The sequence below is a fragment of the Anser anser genome (assembly GCF_964211835.1).
Source record: "Anser anser genome assembly, contig: SUPER_W_unloc_1, whole genome shotgun sequence".
Taxonomy (NCBI): domain Eukaryota; kingdom Metazoa; phylum Chordata; class Aves; order Anseriformes; family Anatidae; genus Anser; species Anser anser.
Window position 1 is genome coordinate 324,699 of NW_028154231.1, and position 17,049 is coordinate 341,747.

At 48.0% G+C, this 17,049-nt stretch overlaps 1 protein-coding gene across 9 annotated transcripts in view; it reads right to left on the bottom strand.

Annotated features, from left to right (window-relative positions):
• LOC310888815 (protein ARK2N-like) overlaps positions 1 to 17,049 on the bottom strand; it is a 65,017-nt gene that overhangs the window by 35,910 nt on the left and 12,058 nt on the right. For 2 of the 9 annotated variants that reach the window (XM_083852421.1, XM_083852417.1), the window contains exon 2: positions 2,398 to 2,527. The exons of the other annotated variants lie outside the window; for them this stretch is intronic. The gene's annotated coding sequence lies outside the window, so the exon portion shown is untranslated. The remainder of the gene's footprint in view (positions 1 to 2,397; positions 2,528 to 17,049) is intronic. 9 annotated transcript variants of the gene reach the window in all.

Consider the following 17,049-nt stretch of genomic DNA (forward strand, 5'->3'; position numbering starts at 1 on the left):
AGATCAAAAGGAAGTGCTGTTTTATCCAAGTGTTGACTGGTGGTGCCCAATACACGGGCCCAGCGATGTATCTTGTAATCCTATTTTTGTTCTTAAATGTTTTGAGTGTGACAAGGAGGAAGGTGAGAGCATTATCTAAGTAACAGTCTAGAAGTTTTGGTATATTCGCGGTGGTGTTTGGTCAGTTTCCCAAGTGGGGGGGGGATGGGACACTGCCTGATCATCATCAAATTGGCAGAACGGAGAGAGTAACTCCTTTGGTGGTTCAGGCTCAAGTCCTGGGAATATTTGAATGAGGGGGGGGAACTAGGTAAGAAGGGGAGGAGAGCAAATTTATTTAGGAGGAGCATATTTAATACCCGGCGGACAGAAAGTGGCCTTAGATGGGGAACAACCTATCCCCAATACCTTTTTAAACCCCGATATTGGTGGAAATGTAGGCGTGATTCCTTGTTTTGTGTGTGGGCTTACTAACAAAGGACATGAGAAAAACTGGCACTCAGCTTGGGTCTCGTTGAAATGTAAAGCTTGTGAAAAAAGGTGGTATTGCTTGTCTAGAAGACAGAAGGCTGAGTGTCCCAAGTGTTTTCCCAAAGTCACGTGGATTTATGATTGGGACAGGGCCCATCAAGAATCTGAAATGGTAAAGTTTGTATGTGGAAAGAAGAGTTTAATCCCAGAGAACTGGGACGTTTCGGAAGAAGACGGAAATAGGAAATAGGAAATCAAGGAAATGGGTAATACCCAGAACAAAGATGTTTTAAAGAAAAGCCCCCTTAGGTGCATATTGGCACATTGGAAGGGTATTGTCGGAACTGGGGGCACAGAAAGCAAGAGGACTCTCATTAAGTATTGCAATCAGTGGTGGCCACTATATAAGCTTGAGGATGGAGCTAAATGGCCACTTTATGGATCAATCGACTATATTAATGTTGTTTTTGAGGAGAGAAGGAAAATATGATGAAATGTTGTATACTGATATGTTCTTTCAGCATCCTGGAGGGAAAAAGGTATGGAATTAAGCTGGCCCCTGACTGAGCCTTTGGTTAAAGTACAGGCTGGATAAAGATAAAAAGAAGTGTTAAAAGGGTTGTTGAAGGTGTTAAAGGTGTGGCATGTAGTATTTAACAGAGCTGTTTGAAGTTGAATGAGCAGGGAAAGAGGATGTAGGAATGTTAGTAGTTCCAGGGTTGAGGCAGAGACCTCAAAATCACGGGTGTGAGCCCTCTGGGGCAGAGGGATCATGATGAGCCCAAGATAGTTGTCATGGATTTTAGGTTGGATATGGGAGCTTCCCTCTCTGTGTTAATCCAAAAATTGATTCTGGGAAAGTGCTGAGTCTGTAAATGTAATAGGAGCAACTGGCCAACAGGAGAAGTGTGGGGTTTTTTGTTTGTTTTTGATTTTTTTTGCAATGCTTGAAAATTAAATTGGGAAAAATGATTGGAATACATCAATTTTTATACTTGCCCAATTTGCCAAGGCCCTTATTAGGAAGGGACTTGCTGGAAAAAATGGATGCAAAAATTTCTTTTGAACAAGAGAAAATGGAAATAGAAGTAACATATTAAACTCTGAAATCTATTCCTGGCGAGAAAGCTCCAAGCAGAACTCCCTGAATGGATGTAATTATGAACCAAGTGTCTGGGAGTTTGGGCTACAGGAATACCTGGGAGAGCAAAGAATGTAGTACCTGGAAAAAAAAATGATTTAAAGGAAAATGCTCCCAAGGTATGCCAAAAGCAATACCCACTAAAGGTGGAAGACAGAAGGGGAATGGAAGGAATAATCAATAACTTTCTTAAATATGGACTCTTAGTAGAATGTGAGTCAGAATATAGGCCCAGTTAGAAAGGCAGATGGAACCTATCACATAGTTCAGGATTTAAGGGCCATCAATAGGATCACAAAAGATTTATACCCTGTAGTGGCCAACCCCTATAACCTTTTGACAAAATTAGAAAACAGTCAGGATTGGTTCACGGTACTAGATTTAAAAGATGCCTTTTTCTGCCTGCCCATGGCAACTGAAAGCCAGAAACTCTTTGTCTTTGAATGGGAAAATCCTAATAGAGGACAAAAACCTCAGCTTACTTGGACTGTGTTACCACAGGGGTTCAAGGACAGCCCCACCATATTCGGGAAACAACTAGCCTGTGATCTTGAAGCTTGGAAAACCCCTTCAGGAAAAGGGGACGCTGCTGCAATACGTAGATGACCTGTTAATAGCTACCAAAGAAGAAAAGGAATGTGTATAATGGGCTATTAGTTTACCAAATATTTTTGGCACTAATACTGTGAACCCAGCCTCTTTCCTTAATAACAGAGTTTCCAGATCACCCATTCATGACTGCATCAAGACCATGGACAAGGTATACTCCAGCTTACCACACTTACCTAGAAGATGCGGAGGACTGGTACATAGATGGCAGCAGCTTCCTAAGTCAGGAATGTCTCCTCACAGGATATGCGGTAACAAACATCAGCCCAGAAGGCTGAAATCATCGCCTTGGTAAGAGCTTTTCAGCTGGCAAAAGGGAAAAGAATTAACATTTGGACAGATTCGAAATATGCCTTTGGTGTGGTGCGTGCACATGGGGCAATTTGGAAGGAGAGAGGCCTCTTATCAGCCTCAATTAAACATGCAGAAGAGATAGTGAAGTTACTCCAAGCGGTATACCTGCCTACTAAAGTTGCCATTATGCACTGTAAAGGACATCAAACAGGGGATACTGATATTGAAAGAGGAAATAGATTGGCTGACGCAGAAGCCAAAGGGGCGGCAGAATGGGCATCTGAGAGTCACTAGTACCAGGAACAGAAAAACCAGGCATTAACAAAAGCCTTAGAAAATGAAGTAGAATATTCTAAAATCGATATTCAATTAATTGAAGATGTAAACGGAAAGTGTTACCTACAGGTTTAGCACAAATAAATGATGGAAGAATTGTGATACCATATTATGTTGGATGGTAATTGGAGAACATAATAAAGCACGCTGGGGAGCTGAAATATTATATCAGTTTTTAAGTAGAAAAGTGATAGGACCTAATTTGTACACCATTGTCAGATAGGTATTGAAACAGCGCGTCATATGTCTTAAAAATAACCCACAGACAGGAGTCAAACCCCAAATGTGAACAATAGTGAAGGGAAATGTTCCTGGGAAACAGTGGCAAATTGATTTTTTCAAACTCCCAAGAAAAGGGGGGGGTTTAGATGCCTATTGGTACTAACAGACACCTTTTCCAGATAGCCAGGAGCATTCCCATGTAGAACTAACAAAGCCAGAGAAGTGTCCAAAGTATTGTTGAATGAAATTACACCGAGATTTGGTGTACCCTCAGTAATGTCATCTGACAGAGGACCACACTTCACTGCAGAACTGACCCAAGAAGTCAGCAAAGTGCTGGGGATTGATTGGCAACAACACACTCCGTATAGGCCACAGGCAAATGGCCAAGTGGAAAAAATGAATCATTTGATAAAAGAACAGATTACTAAAATCTGTCAAGAAACCAATATGTATTGGTAAAACTAAGCCCCTTTGAGATATTGTACGGCAGGCCTTACCAAATGCCATACAAAGATAAGTTCTGACAGAAGCAGGAAACCAGTATTGACTTGCAGAAATCAGACACTATAATCTGGGAATAGTTATAAAGCAGGTATGTTTATTCAGCGCTGTGCACACACACCGGACACAAGGGGGATAGCTCCACCTAACTTGCGCATCAACAGTTACTGGCAGCGTGCTTATGTTAGTGGGACAAACACATATTCATTTCCCGTAAGTCTCTTGTATATTCATCAGGTTTCCGAAGAATCATTAACACAGGTTCTCTCTCTATTTGTATGCATACAAATACGCATACAAATACGACCTTGGGTGGTCAGTCATCTGGCATACTCTGGTGGTCTTTTCTTGAAGGCCAGAAGCCTTCCTTGCTGCTTATCTTCTGGCCTTTCCTGTCTTTGACAGACTTCAGCAGTCAAGCCAGTTCTTGCTGGTTCCATTATCTATGCATATGGTCTTTTACTCCCTTATCTTTGGGTCGTTAACATACAATTGTGCTAGCTAAGACCTAGGAATCGACATCCTTTATCTTGTTCCCTGTCTCAATATTTTCAACAACATATTATAGTTTTGGGCAAGCAAGTAGAACAAATCAATAAGAACGTTTTAGGCACTAAACCTTTAATTAGCCTCCCAAGGGGGAGTATGCACATTAATAAATAGTAGTTGCTGTATGTATGTAAATAAGGCAGGACGAATTGAGACGGATCTCAAAAATAATTGGGAAAAGACCAAGATCTTACATAAGGTAGTTCAAGGTGACCCCTCGTGGGGTTTTCGAGAATTATGGAACAAAATGACCTCTTGGCTACCCAACTTTTCTTGGCTTAAGCACTTGTTTAAAGGAATACTGATCTTGCTTTTATTTGTATTCTTAACCTGTGTATTGGTACAGTGTGCATTTTGGTGCTGTAGGAAAGGACTAGATGATTATGAAACCTATAAGTGTAAACAAATCAACCATCAAGTAGAATCATAGAATATCCCGAGTTGGAAGGGACCCATAAGGATCATCGAGTCCAACTCCTGGCACCGCACAGGTCTACCCAAAATTTTAGACCATGTAACTAAGTGCACAGTCCAAATGCTTCTTAAACTCCAACAGGCTTGGTGCAGTGACTACTTTCCTGGGGAGCCTGTTCCAGTGTGCAACCACCCTCTCAGTGAAGAACCTCTTCCTGATGTCTAGCCTGAACCTCTCCTGCCTCAGCTTGACACCGTTCCCGCGGGTCCTATCACTGGTGATTAAGGAGAATAGATCAGCACCTGCCCCTCCACTCCACCTCGCAAGAAAGCTGTAGACTGCGATGAGGTCTCCCCTCAGCCTCCTCTTTTCCAGGCTGAACAGGCCAAGTGACCTCGGCCGCTCCTCATATGTCTTCCCCTCTAGGCCCTTCACCATCTTCGTCACCCTCCTCTGGACACTCTCCAGCAGTTTTACGTCCTTTTTGTACTGTGGTGCCCAGAACTGCACACAGTACTCAAGGTGAGGCCGCACCAGTGCAGAGTAGAGCGGGACAATCACTTCCCTCGACCGACTAGCGATGCCGTGCTTGATGCACCCCAGGATACGGTTGGCCCTCCTGGCTGCCAGGACACACTGCTGGCTCATATTCAGCTTGCTGTCAACCACAACCCCCAGATCCCTCTCTGCGGGGCTGCTCTCCAGCGTCTCGTCGCCCAGTCTGTACGTATAGCCAGGGTTGCCCATCCCAGGTGCAGGACCCGGCACTTGCTCTTGTTAAACTTCATGTGGTTGGTGATCACCCAGCTCTCCAATCTGTCCAGATCTCTCTGCAAGGCCTTTCCACCCTCAGCCGAGTCCACAACTCCTCCAAGTTTGGTGTTGTAGGCAAATTTGCTCAAAACACCTTCTAGTCCTACATCCAAATCATTTATAAAGACATTGAAGAGGACTGGCCCTAAAATGGAGCCTTGAGGGACCCCACTAGTGACCATCCGCCAGCCAGATGTGGCCCCATTTACCACAACCCTTTGAGCCCTGCCCGTCAGCCAATTGCTCACCCATCATATGACGTTTTTGTTTAGCTGTATGCTGGACATTTTGTCCAGTAGGATCCTATGGGAAACTGTGTCAAAAGCTTTGCTGAAGTCCAAAAAGATCACATCAGCTGGTTTCCCTTGATCGACCAGATGGATGATCTTATCATAAAAGGAAATCAAATTTGTTAGGCAGGACCTACCCCTCGTGAACACATGTTGGCTGGGACCAATGACTGCATTGTCCCCAGGTGCGCTTCAATAACTTCAAGGATTATGTTCTCCATGATTTTACCAGACACTGACGTGAGACTGACAGGCCTGTAATTGCTAGGGTCTTCTTTCTTGCCCTTCTTGAAAATCGGCACAACATTTGCCAGCTTCCAGTTTACTGGGGCCTCTCCAGATTCCCAAGACCATTGAAAAATAATTGAGAGAGGTCCCACGATGACGTCAGCCAGCTCTCTAAGCACCCTGGGATGAATCCCATCCGGACCCATGGACTTGTACGGATCCAGGTGGAGCAGCAAATCCCGCACACGTTCAGGGTCGGTTGGGAGTTTGTCATTCCCACCATCATAGTCCTCCAGCTCAGGGCACCCTTGGGTCCCGAAGCCCATCATCAATGTTGAAGACGGAGGCAAAGAAGGCATTAAACGTCTCTGCTTTGCCTATGTCCTTGTCTGTGATGGTGTGCCTGTCACCAGGAGCTGCTGCTTATTTCAATTCAGAAATTGATTTCACTGATCTGCAGGAAGAGACAGTCTATTGCTTCATGTCCTCTCTTGAAGCAATAGGATCATGAGATTGGCATCTGATGATTATGATGATTACATGTATCTCTGATTTCTAAGAATCTGCAAGCTCAGGAAGACAGAAGTGTAAGTAAAGTGCCACAGCCTCATCATCTTGTGATCTTTCTCACCTCATTTCTTTCACCTTGATGGGGAAGAATTAAAGGATGTTCAGAGAGCTGATGCCCATGGGATCTCTCTCTTCTTCCAGATGCCAGAGAGAGTTGGTGTTTATCTTCAGGATTTTTAATTAGAAAGTTAGGAAAGGATTAGTTGCCTCAGTTTCATGACTGTTCAGTTCTTTCTGGGCTAAAAATCAAGATGGCAAGAACAGGTGGATGAACTGTTTATTCTGTATATACACATGGGTTAAACGGGCTAAAGGGAAATTGCCTCAAAGAGGTAATTTTTCCCATCGTGGAAGGGAAAAGAAGTCATAGTCAGAAACAGAACACATCTGGGCAGACATTAGAGAGCAGTTTAACAAGGAAGCCGTTGTAAGGCACTGGAGGTCGTGACCTGACAATTATGGAATCTTAATCACTTGAGGCTTTTAAGAGCAGATCAGAAATGCTTTGCTTAAGCATTTATTATGCTAAGGAGAATTGATCATGCTTTGAGATAGTAAAATGGATTAGATGACACCTTGAGGATGCTACCAGCCCTGCTTGTCAATGAAAGCCTCAGGACTTACTCAGCTAACACACAAAGGCTTTTTATTGCACGTGTGTTACCATAACTCAAGGCTTGAGTAGGCTTCCTGGGGGCAGTGGCACTCCCTGAGCACCACTTTATCACACAATACCGCACCGGTTGGGAAATTTGGTGGGGGAAGAGGGGTCTCTACTCCTGCACCCTGAGGGCAGCTGCGTGGTTCCTGGCTGTGCTGTTTCACAGCATGGCAGCACGTGTTGCGGCCCACTCATTGGCAAAAAGCCCGACTACAGAGGGCAGCAGGGCCAGACTCTGACTCAAGAGCTGTCCAAAGATAGCCGTGTGTTGCTTCCCAGCATTGGAAACATAAGGAGAAAAAATAGCCAGCAGCTGCATGCGAGCTGTGTGCCACAGCTGAGCCATCTGCAGCACATGCAACATAAATCAGGGGCCAGTTGTCAGGTCCTACAGTTCAGCTTTTGATGAGAACAGGGAAAGTCAAATAAATGAGATTTATGCAGCAAATGGACTGTCAGTAAGATGTCTCAGCTCTTCAGTTACACATTTGCATGGGCAGGGTGCCTTGCAGGGCAGAGATATCCCTCCTAGCTGCTGGTATTTTACGGCAGCCTGGCTTCTCCAAACTGAGGATTGGATGCCAGTACAGGAACAACTTGCAGGGGTGCTGCCGAGACAGGAGCGCGCTTGGCTGAGAAAATGTTCGATTTTGGGCTTTGCCCTCTGCCCTGGCAGCTGTTGAGTGTTTCCATGGAGGTCAGGGCAGGTGGTGGGCGAGCTGTGCCGCAGCCTGGAGGGAGACTGCCAGCTGGACCTCTCTGCTGCTGCATATTAGGAAATAATCACCCAACTGGGAATAACACAAGTGCTTGGGGAGGCTTTTGCTACTTCAGCCCAATTGCAGATTACATCATCTGCTCTGAGCCTGATTTTTGGGGATGCTCTGTAATAACACCTGCACGCGCTTGCAGTTGTGTGGGGCTCCTGCAGCTCAGCCTGATCTGGGGATCGCTCTGTTGTACTGCTGACCCATGTAGGACATGTACTTTGTCACAGCTCATTCAATTCAATGTCGTGGGTGCAGGTGTGCCCTGCTTAAGGAAGCCCTTGAGCAGGTGGCTGGGCTGCAGCGAGAAATCGGCAGCCTGAGGGGCTCCTGGGAGTCTCTGAGGGTAACAGATAGGAGGTGTCAACCTGCCCCTGCTGATACCCTGCAGCCCCCTCCTATGTCCCTGCCAGCAGTAGAAGCTGACCCAGCAGATCACATGCAGGACAGAGGGCTTGACCGCCCACAAGAGAAAAGGGGCTGGACCCTCGTCACAGCTCGCAGCAGAAGGAGACGTTTGCCCCCGACACCCACGATGCCACCAACCCCCATGGTGTCCTTGGGAAATAGATTTGAGGCTCTTAGGCAGGAAAAGGAAGAGGTTGAGGGTCTGGACAGTAGTCCGAACCTGGGAAGCAACCCGGAGAAGCGTGTCAACACTGGGGGAAGTACTCAGCGTAGGGATCTACGTGGGTAGGGAGCGTGGGGTGCTACATCACAACCAGTGCCACAAAAAAAAGAACGGAGAGTCTTAGTGATAGGAGACTCCTTGCTCAGGGGCACTGAGGCTCCCATTTGTCGACCAGACAATCTATCCAGAGAGGTGTGCTGTCTTCCTGGGGCACGTGTCAGAGACGTTAGGAAGGCTCTGCCACAGCTCATTAAACCGGAGGACTACTATCCTCTTGTCATTCAGATTGGATCCAGGGAAGCTGCAACTAGAAAAATGAGGTATATTAAAAAGGACTTTGCATCCCTGGGAAGGATGTTGAAGGGATCGGGGGTGCAGATAGTGTTCTCCTCTGTCCTCCCGCTGGGTGGCCGGGACCCAGAAAGAAGGAGGAAAACGGGACAGGTAAATGACTGGTTGAGGGGGTGGTGTCCGGACCAGGGATTTAGGTATTTCGATCTTGGTCAGTCCTTTGAAAAGCCGGGTGTGTGGGCTGATGACCGCCTCCAACTCAGCAAGTGGGGCACAAGTGTGTTGGGGAGCAAGCTCTCTGGACTGGTTACCAGGGCTTTAAACTAGGTTTGATGGGGGAAGGGAGGGGAGCTACAAGTGACAGAGAAGGGCTGGGGGAAGTTGTCACTGCTGTCACTGTTGAAGGCAGAAGGGAAGCACCGCTGAGTTACAGTATCACAGATTTCTAGGTTGGAAGAGACCTCAAGATCATCGAGTCCAACCTCCGACCTAACACTAAGTACTCCACTAAACCATATCGCTAAGCTCTACATCTAAACGTCTTTTAAAGACCTCCAGGGATGGTGACTCCACCACCTCCCTGGGCAGCCAATGCTTAATAACCCTTTCTGTAAAGAAGTACTTCCTAACATCCAACATAAAACTCCCCTGTCGCAACTTTCGCCCATTCCCCCTCGTCCTGTCACCAGGCACGTGGGAGAACAGACCAACCCCCACCTCTCTACAGCCTCCTTTAAGGTAACTGTAGAGAGCGATGAGGTCGCCCCTGAGCCTCCTCTTCTCCAGGCTGAACAAGCCCAGCTCCCTCAGCCGCTCCTCGTAAGACTTGTTCTCCAGACCCCTCACCAGCTTGGTCGCCCTTCTCTGGACTCGCTCGAGCACGTCCAAGTCCTTCCTGTAGCGAGGGGCCCAAAACTGAACACAGTATTCGAGGTGCGGCCTCACCAGAGCCGAGTACAGGGGCACAATCACTTCCCTAGACCTGCTGGCCACACTGCTTCTTATACAAGCCAGGATGCTGTTGGCCTTCTTGGCCACCTGAGCACACTGCTGGCTCATATTCAGCCGACTATCAACCAATACTCCCAGGTCCCTCTCGGCCAGGCAGCTTTCCAGCCACTCATCTCCCAGCCTGTAGCTCTGCTTGGGGTTGTTGCGCCCCAGGTGCAGGACCCGGCACTTGGCCTTGTTGAACTTCATGCAGTTGACCTCAGCCCATCGGTCCAGCCTATCCAGATCCTCCTGCAGAGCCTTCCTGCCCTCGAGCAGATCGACACACGCACTTAGCTTGGTGTCATCTGCAAACTTACTGAGGGTGCACTGGACGCCCTCATCCAGATCATCGATAAAGATATTAAAGAGGACCGGCCCCAGTACCGAGCCCTGGGGGACACCACTAGTGACCGGCCTCCAACTGGATTTGACTCCATTCACCACAACTCTCTGGGCCCGGCTATCCAGCCAGTTTCTAACCCAGCGAAGCGTACGCCAGTCCAAGCCCCGAGCAGCCAGTTTCTTGAGGAGAATGTTGTGGGGAACTGTGTCAAAAGCCTTACTGAAGTCAAGGTAAACCACATCCACAGCCTTTCCCTCATCCACCAAGCGCGCCACTTGGTCATAGAAGAAGATCAGGTTCGTCAAGCAGGACCTGCCTTTCATAAACCCATGCTGACTAGGCCTGATCGCCTGCTTGCCCTGCAAGCGCCGCGTGATGACCCTCAAGATAATCTGCTCCATGAGCTTTCCTGGCACTGAGGTCAAACTGACAGGCCTATAGTTCCCCGGGTCTGCCCTGCGGCCCTTCTTGTAGATGGGCATCACATTGGCTAGCCGCCAGTCAACTGGGACCTCCCCCGATAGCCAGGACTGCCGATAAATGATGGTAAGCGGCTCGGCCAGCTCCTCCGCCAGTTCTTTCAGTACCCTCGGGTGCATCCCATCCGGCCCCATCGACTTGCGCACATCCAAGCTCCGTAGCAGGTCGCCAACCATTTCCTCATGGATAGCGAAGGCCACATCCTGCTCCCCATCCCCTTCCACCAGCTCAAGGCACTGGGTATCCAGAGAACAACCGGTATTGCCGCTAAAGACTGAGGCAAAGGCGGCATTAAGCACCTCAGCCTTTTCCTCATCCTTAGTAACTAGGTTTCCCCTCGCATCCAGTAAAGGATGGAGTTGTCCCATAGGATTGTCTGAGGGCTCCTCAGAGATGGTAATGATCCCGATACCCCGTCCGGAATCTTCTTGCATCCCTCCAGAGGTAACTGCGCCCGCTGCTTCCCTCAAGTGCCTGTACACCAATGCGCGGAGCATGGGAAATAAACAGGATGAGCTCAAGATCTGTGTTCGGTCGCAGGGCCACGATCTCATCGTGATCACAGAGATGTGGTGGGACAGCTCGCATGACTGGAATGCTGTCATGGAGGGCTATGTCCTTTTTAGGAAAGACAGGCTGGGGAAGTGAGGGGGTGGGGTTGCCCTTTATGTGAAGGAGCAATTAGAGTGTACCCAGCTCCACCTGGGGGAGGGTGAAGGACAAGTGGAGAGCTTGTGGGTGAGAATTAAGGGGTGGGCTGGTATGGGAGACACTGTTGTGGGGATGTACTACAGGTCACCAGATCAGGAGGACATGGTCGATGAGGCCTTCTACAAGCATCTGGTAGTAGCCTCACGATCACGGGCGCTGGTTCTCATGGGGGACTTCAATTATCCAGACATCTGTTGGGTAAGCAACTCGGCCAGGCACGAGCAGTCCAAACGGTTCCTACAATGCGTTGAAGACAATTTTCTGACACAGGTGGTGGAGGAGCCGACGAGGCGGGGGGTGCTTCTGGACCTTGTCCTTACCAACAGGGATGGGCTTGTTAGGGATGTGAAGGTTGGGGGCAGCTTGGGATGCAGCGACCGTGAGATGGTGGAGTTCAAGATGGAACTTGGTGGAAGAAGTAAGGCAAAAAGCAGGATTGCTACCCTGGACTTTCGGAGAGCCAACTTTGACCTCTTCCGGGACCTGCTTGGGGGTATCTCCTGGGCTAGGTTGCTAGAAGGCGAGGGTGCTTGTGAGAGCTGGTCTACATTTAAACAGCACTTCTTCCAAGCTCAGGATCGGTGCATCCCTAAGAGTAGGAAATCGGGGAAGGGGGGCAGGAAACCTGCGTGGATGAGCAAGGAGCTCATCTATAAGATCAAAAAGAAGAGGAAGGTCTATGAAATGTGGAAAAAGGGCCTGTCCTCTTGGGAGGAGTATAGAAGTGTTGTCAGGGCCTGCAAGGACACGACGAGGGAGGCTAAAGCCATTGAAAAATAATTGAGAGAGGTCCCACGATGACGTCAGCCAGCTCTCTAAGCACCCTGGGATGAATCCCATCCGGACCCATGGACTTGTACGGATCCAGGTGGAGCAGCAAATCCCGCACACGTTCAGGGTCGGTTGGGAGTTTGTCATTCCCACCATCATAGTCCTCCAGCTCAGGGCACCCTTGGGTCCTGAAGCCCATCATCAATGTTGAAGACGGAGGCAAAGAAGGCATTAAACGTCTCTGCTTTGCCTATGTCCTTGTCTGTGAGGAGACCTTCCCCATCAAGTAGCAGACACGTTTTCTTTGGTTCTCCTTTTTCTGTTCACATATCTAAAAAAACCTTTTTTATTGTCTCCCACAGACTTGGCCAGCTTCAACTCTAGTTGGGCTTTGGCCACACCAATTTTCTCCCTACAAACATGAACAGCATCCCTGTATTCCTTCCTCGTCGCCTGACCCTCCTTCCAGCAGCCGTACACTTTCTTTTTCCACCTAAGCTCCAGTAGAAGATCCCTGGTCAGCCAGGCTGGCCTTCTGCCCCGCCTGCTTGACGTCTGATATTTTGGAATCGCCTGATTCTGTGCTTTTAGGAGGCAGTGCTTTAAGACTGACCAGCACTGATGGACGCCAATGCCTTCAAAAGCAGTTTCCCAGGGGACCTTGCTGACTAGTTCCCTGAGCAGCCTGAAGTCTGCTTTCCCCATATGCAGGGCTGAAGTTTCGGTGGCAGTTTTCCTTCTGTCACCATAAATTCTAAACTCAACCACTTCATGGTCACTATGACCGAGACGGCCGCCAATTGCCACGTCCCCCACAAGACCCTCTCTGTTCTCCAGCAACGGATCTAGGAGGGCACCTTTCCCAGTTGGCTCCCTTAGCACCTGCACCAAGAAGTTATCATCTAGGTGCTTTATGAACCTCCTGGACTTGCTCGTGTCAGCCATGTGGTGATCCCAGTTGACGTCTGGCAAGTTGAAGTCCCCCATTAGGACAAGGGGAGTTGATCTCGAGGCATCTCTTAGTTCCACAAAGAATAATTCATCGGCGTTGTCATCCTGGCCAGGTGGTCTGTAATAGACTCCCACAACGACATCCCCTTTATTTGTTTGTCCCTTAATCCTTACCCAGAAGCTCTCAACTTTGGCGATGGCAACTTGAAGTTCCACACAGTCCAGCCCATGCTTCAAGTACATTGCCACCCCCCCACCTCGCCTACCCTGCCTGTCCCTCCTGAAGAGCCTGTAACCATCTATTGCAACACACCAGCCACAGGACTCATCCCACCAGGTTTCGCTTATGCCGACGATGTCGTAGCTGTGGGACTGGGCCAAGACTTCTAGCTCATCCATTTTATTCCTCATACTGCGTGTGTTTGTGTAGAAGCACTTCAAATGCACCTCCCTGCACGCAGCACCTTGTGGAGCAGACCGAAGGACCTCACTAGCACACAGTCCCTCTGATTCTAGCACACCACCCCTTAGCTCATCACTGGCGTGTGTGGTTTTATCCCTGTCCCCCTAGTTAAACTCTAGTTTAAAGCCCTATCAGCCCCGCTAACTCCTGAGCAAAAATCCTTTTCACCCTCTGAGAGAGGCGCATCCCATCTGGTGCCAGCAGGCCCGGTGTCGCGTAGACCTTCCCATGATCAACAAACCCAAACTTCTGCCGGTTGCACCAGTCCCAAAGCCACGTGTTAATGTGACGAGTCCGTCAACATCGATCCCCCCTATCGGAAGGACAGAGGCAAACACAACCTGTGCCCCTGAACCTTTAACTAGTCGCCCTAAAGTCCCTTTTGATCGCTCTCGGACTTCTACTTGCTACCTCGTCATTACCAGCCTGAAAGACCAGTAGCGGGTAGTAGTCGGTGGGCCGTACCAGGCAAGTGACTATCCTAGCAATGTCTCTCACCCAAGCTAGGCAACAGACTTCCCTGTGGGTTGGGTCCGGTCGGCCTATTGAGCCCTCTGTCCCTTTCAGAAGGGAGTCCCCTATGATGATAACCCTTGTTTCTTTCTTGACAGAAGGTGTAGCGATGCAGGGGGTAGGTTGCTTTGCCTTAGGCACCCTCTCCAACTGGGACGGGCTTTTGTCTACATTGTTGTTTTGACTGTCATGTTCTAGAGCTCCATACCTGTTATATAAGGGTAGATGGGAAGGTGAGGTGGGCAGGGACAGGGCTCACCTACCACCCCAAGCAGGAACCTGCCTCCAAGTAGAAAATGGTAAGAATTTTATGAAAACTTTGAATCAAGGAGGAGTGTTATAAACAAAAGAATTTGCTTAGGATAAAGAAGAGGGGGGACCTGAGACAGGGAACAAGTTAAATGATGGTGATTCCTAGGTCTTAGCTAGCACAATTGTATGTTAACGACCCAAAGATAAGGGAATAAAAGACCATATGCATAGATAATGGAACCAGCAAGAACTGGCTTGACTGCTGAAGTCTGTCAAAGACAGGAAAGGCCAGAAGATAAGCAGCAAGGAAGACTTCTGGCCTTCAACAAAAGACCACCAGAGTACGCCCCGCAGGACCACCCAAGGACTCCACTATGCATGTGAATAGGGGCGGGAACCTACATTAATGATTCTTCGGAGACCTGATGAATATACAAGAGACTTAAGGGAAATAAAATGAATATGTATTTGTCCCACTAAATTAATGTCCCAGTAAATAAGTACGTATTTGTCCCACTAATACGTTATTGTCCCACATAAGCACGCTGCCAGTAACCGTTGGTGCGCAAGTTAGGTGGAGCTATCCCCCTTGTGCCCGTGCAGTAGCAAATAAACATACCTGCTTTATAACCATTCCGAGGTTATAGAGTCTGATTTCCACAAGTCAATTACAAAGAATGAAACCAGTGCTCTCCCAGCAGCTGTGGGTATGACAGATTCTTACTCCAGAAGCGCCTCATAGCAGCTTGCTCTTAAAACAATCACAGAATATCCCGAGTTGGATGGGACCCACAAGGATCATCAAGTCCAACTCCTGGGTTCCCAAAGGGCCACCCAAAAAAATTAGCCCCTATGTCTGAGAGCAGTGTCCTAACACTTTTTGAACTCTGGCAGGCTCGGTGCCATAACCACCTCCCTGGGGAGCCTGTCCCAGTACCGAACCACCCTCTCAGCTAAGAACCTTTAGTTCACTACTGACACATTTCACAGAACAGCCCAGGCAGTAAGGAACCTCAGAAGATCACCTGGTCCAACCTCTCCTGGAAAAGGGAGCCTAGATGAGAATACCTAGCACAAAGCCCAGTCACATCTTGAAAACCTCCACTGATGCAGACACCACAGTGTCCTCTTACTCAAAGTCCAGCAGACCATTTCTTTTTCCCTGCTTATGACTGTTCTTACACCGGTTCCAGCAACTGTTTACATTAAAAATATATATCTAGCAAAACATTGTTTTTTAATGCAATTTTAGCATTTAAAGAAAAAAAGGTTGAGCAACTCACCTCCTCACACCACTAGCCATTCATTCACAAGCTATAATTTGAAAAAAAAAAAAAAAAGAAATTGCACCTACAGTTTTGCAGAAAATGATATCAAGTATGTTTTGTGACTACCTGAAAGAAAAGTTAAAGTGCAGAGCTGCAGATTAGTTACTTGTTTAGAAAAGAGAGATAACTACAGCGGTCTGCCCAGAGGAAATATACCTTACAGCTCCAGTATCATAGATGTCCATGTTTTCATCTAAATGGTTTTAAATTTATATGGAACTAAAGAATACAGTGGCTCAAACTTACATAAACAATCCACTGCTGATGGAAATAATTATCTCCCATTTACCCAAAGCAACTGAGCATGGGTAGAATAAAACGTAAATGAGTTATAGACAAATGTATACAACTTAGCCTAATAAAATTGTAAGTCAATTTTTATTTTTTTTATATATATTAAAAATGTAAACACTGGCAAGAGCAGCAAGAGCTCTGAATCAAGCACTTGATAGACTATGTGTCTAAGGATAGGAGAGATGGGAAGGAGAAAAGCAGCACACAACCTGGATACTGAGGAGCTGACCACAATCACAGAATCACAGAATTGTAGGGGTTGGAAAGGACCTCGAAAGATCATCGGGTCCAACCCCCCTGCCAAAGCAGGTTCCCTAGAGCAGGCTGCACAGGTAGGCGTCCAGACGGGCCTTGAGTATCTCCAGAGAAGAAGACTCCACAACCTCCCTGGGCAGCCTGTTCCAGTGCTCCGTCACCCTCGCTGTGAAGAAGCTCTTTCTCGTATTGGTGCAGAACTTCCTGTGATCCATTTTGTGGCCATTACCCCTTGTCCTGTCCCCACAAACCACTGAAAAGAGGTTGGCCCAATCCCTCTGTCTCCCACACTTAAGATATTTGTAATCATTGATAAGATCCCCTCTCAGTCTTCTCTTCTCAAGGCTGAACAGACCCAGGTCTCTCAGTCCTTCCTCATAGGGAAGATGCTCCAGGCCCCGTATCATCTCTGTGGCCCTCCACTGGACTCTTTCCAGGAGATCCCTGTCTTTTTCGTACCGGGGAGCCCAGAACTCGACACAGTACTCCAGGTGAGGCCTGACCAGGGCAGAGTAGAGGGGGAGGATCACCTCCCTTGACCTGCTGGCCACGCTCCTTTTAACGCACGCCAGGATCCCATTGCCCTTCTTGGTCACCAGGGCACACTGCCAGCTCATGGCCAACCTGTCGTCCACCAGGACCCCCAGGTCCTTCTCCGCAGAGCTCCTCTCCAGCAGGTCATCCCCCAGCCTGTACTGATACGTGCGGTTGTTCCTTCCCAGGTGCAGGACTCTACACTTGCTCTTATTAAACCTCATTTGGTTTCTTCCTGCTGTCCTGGTTCCAGTTAGGACAGAGTTAATTTTCCTCCTAGTAGCTGGTAGGGTGCTATGTTTTGGATTAGGATGAGAAGAGCGCTGATAACATGCTGATGTTTTAATTGTTGCAGAGCAGTGTTTACAC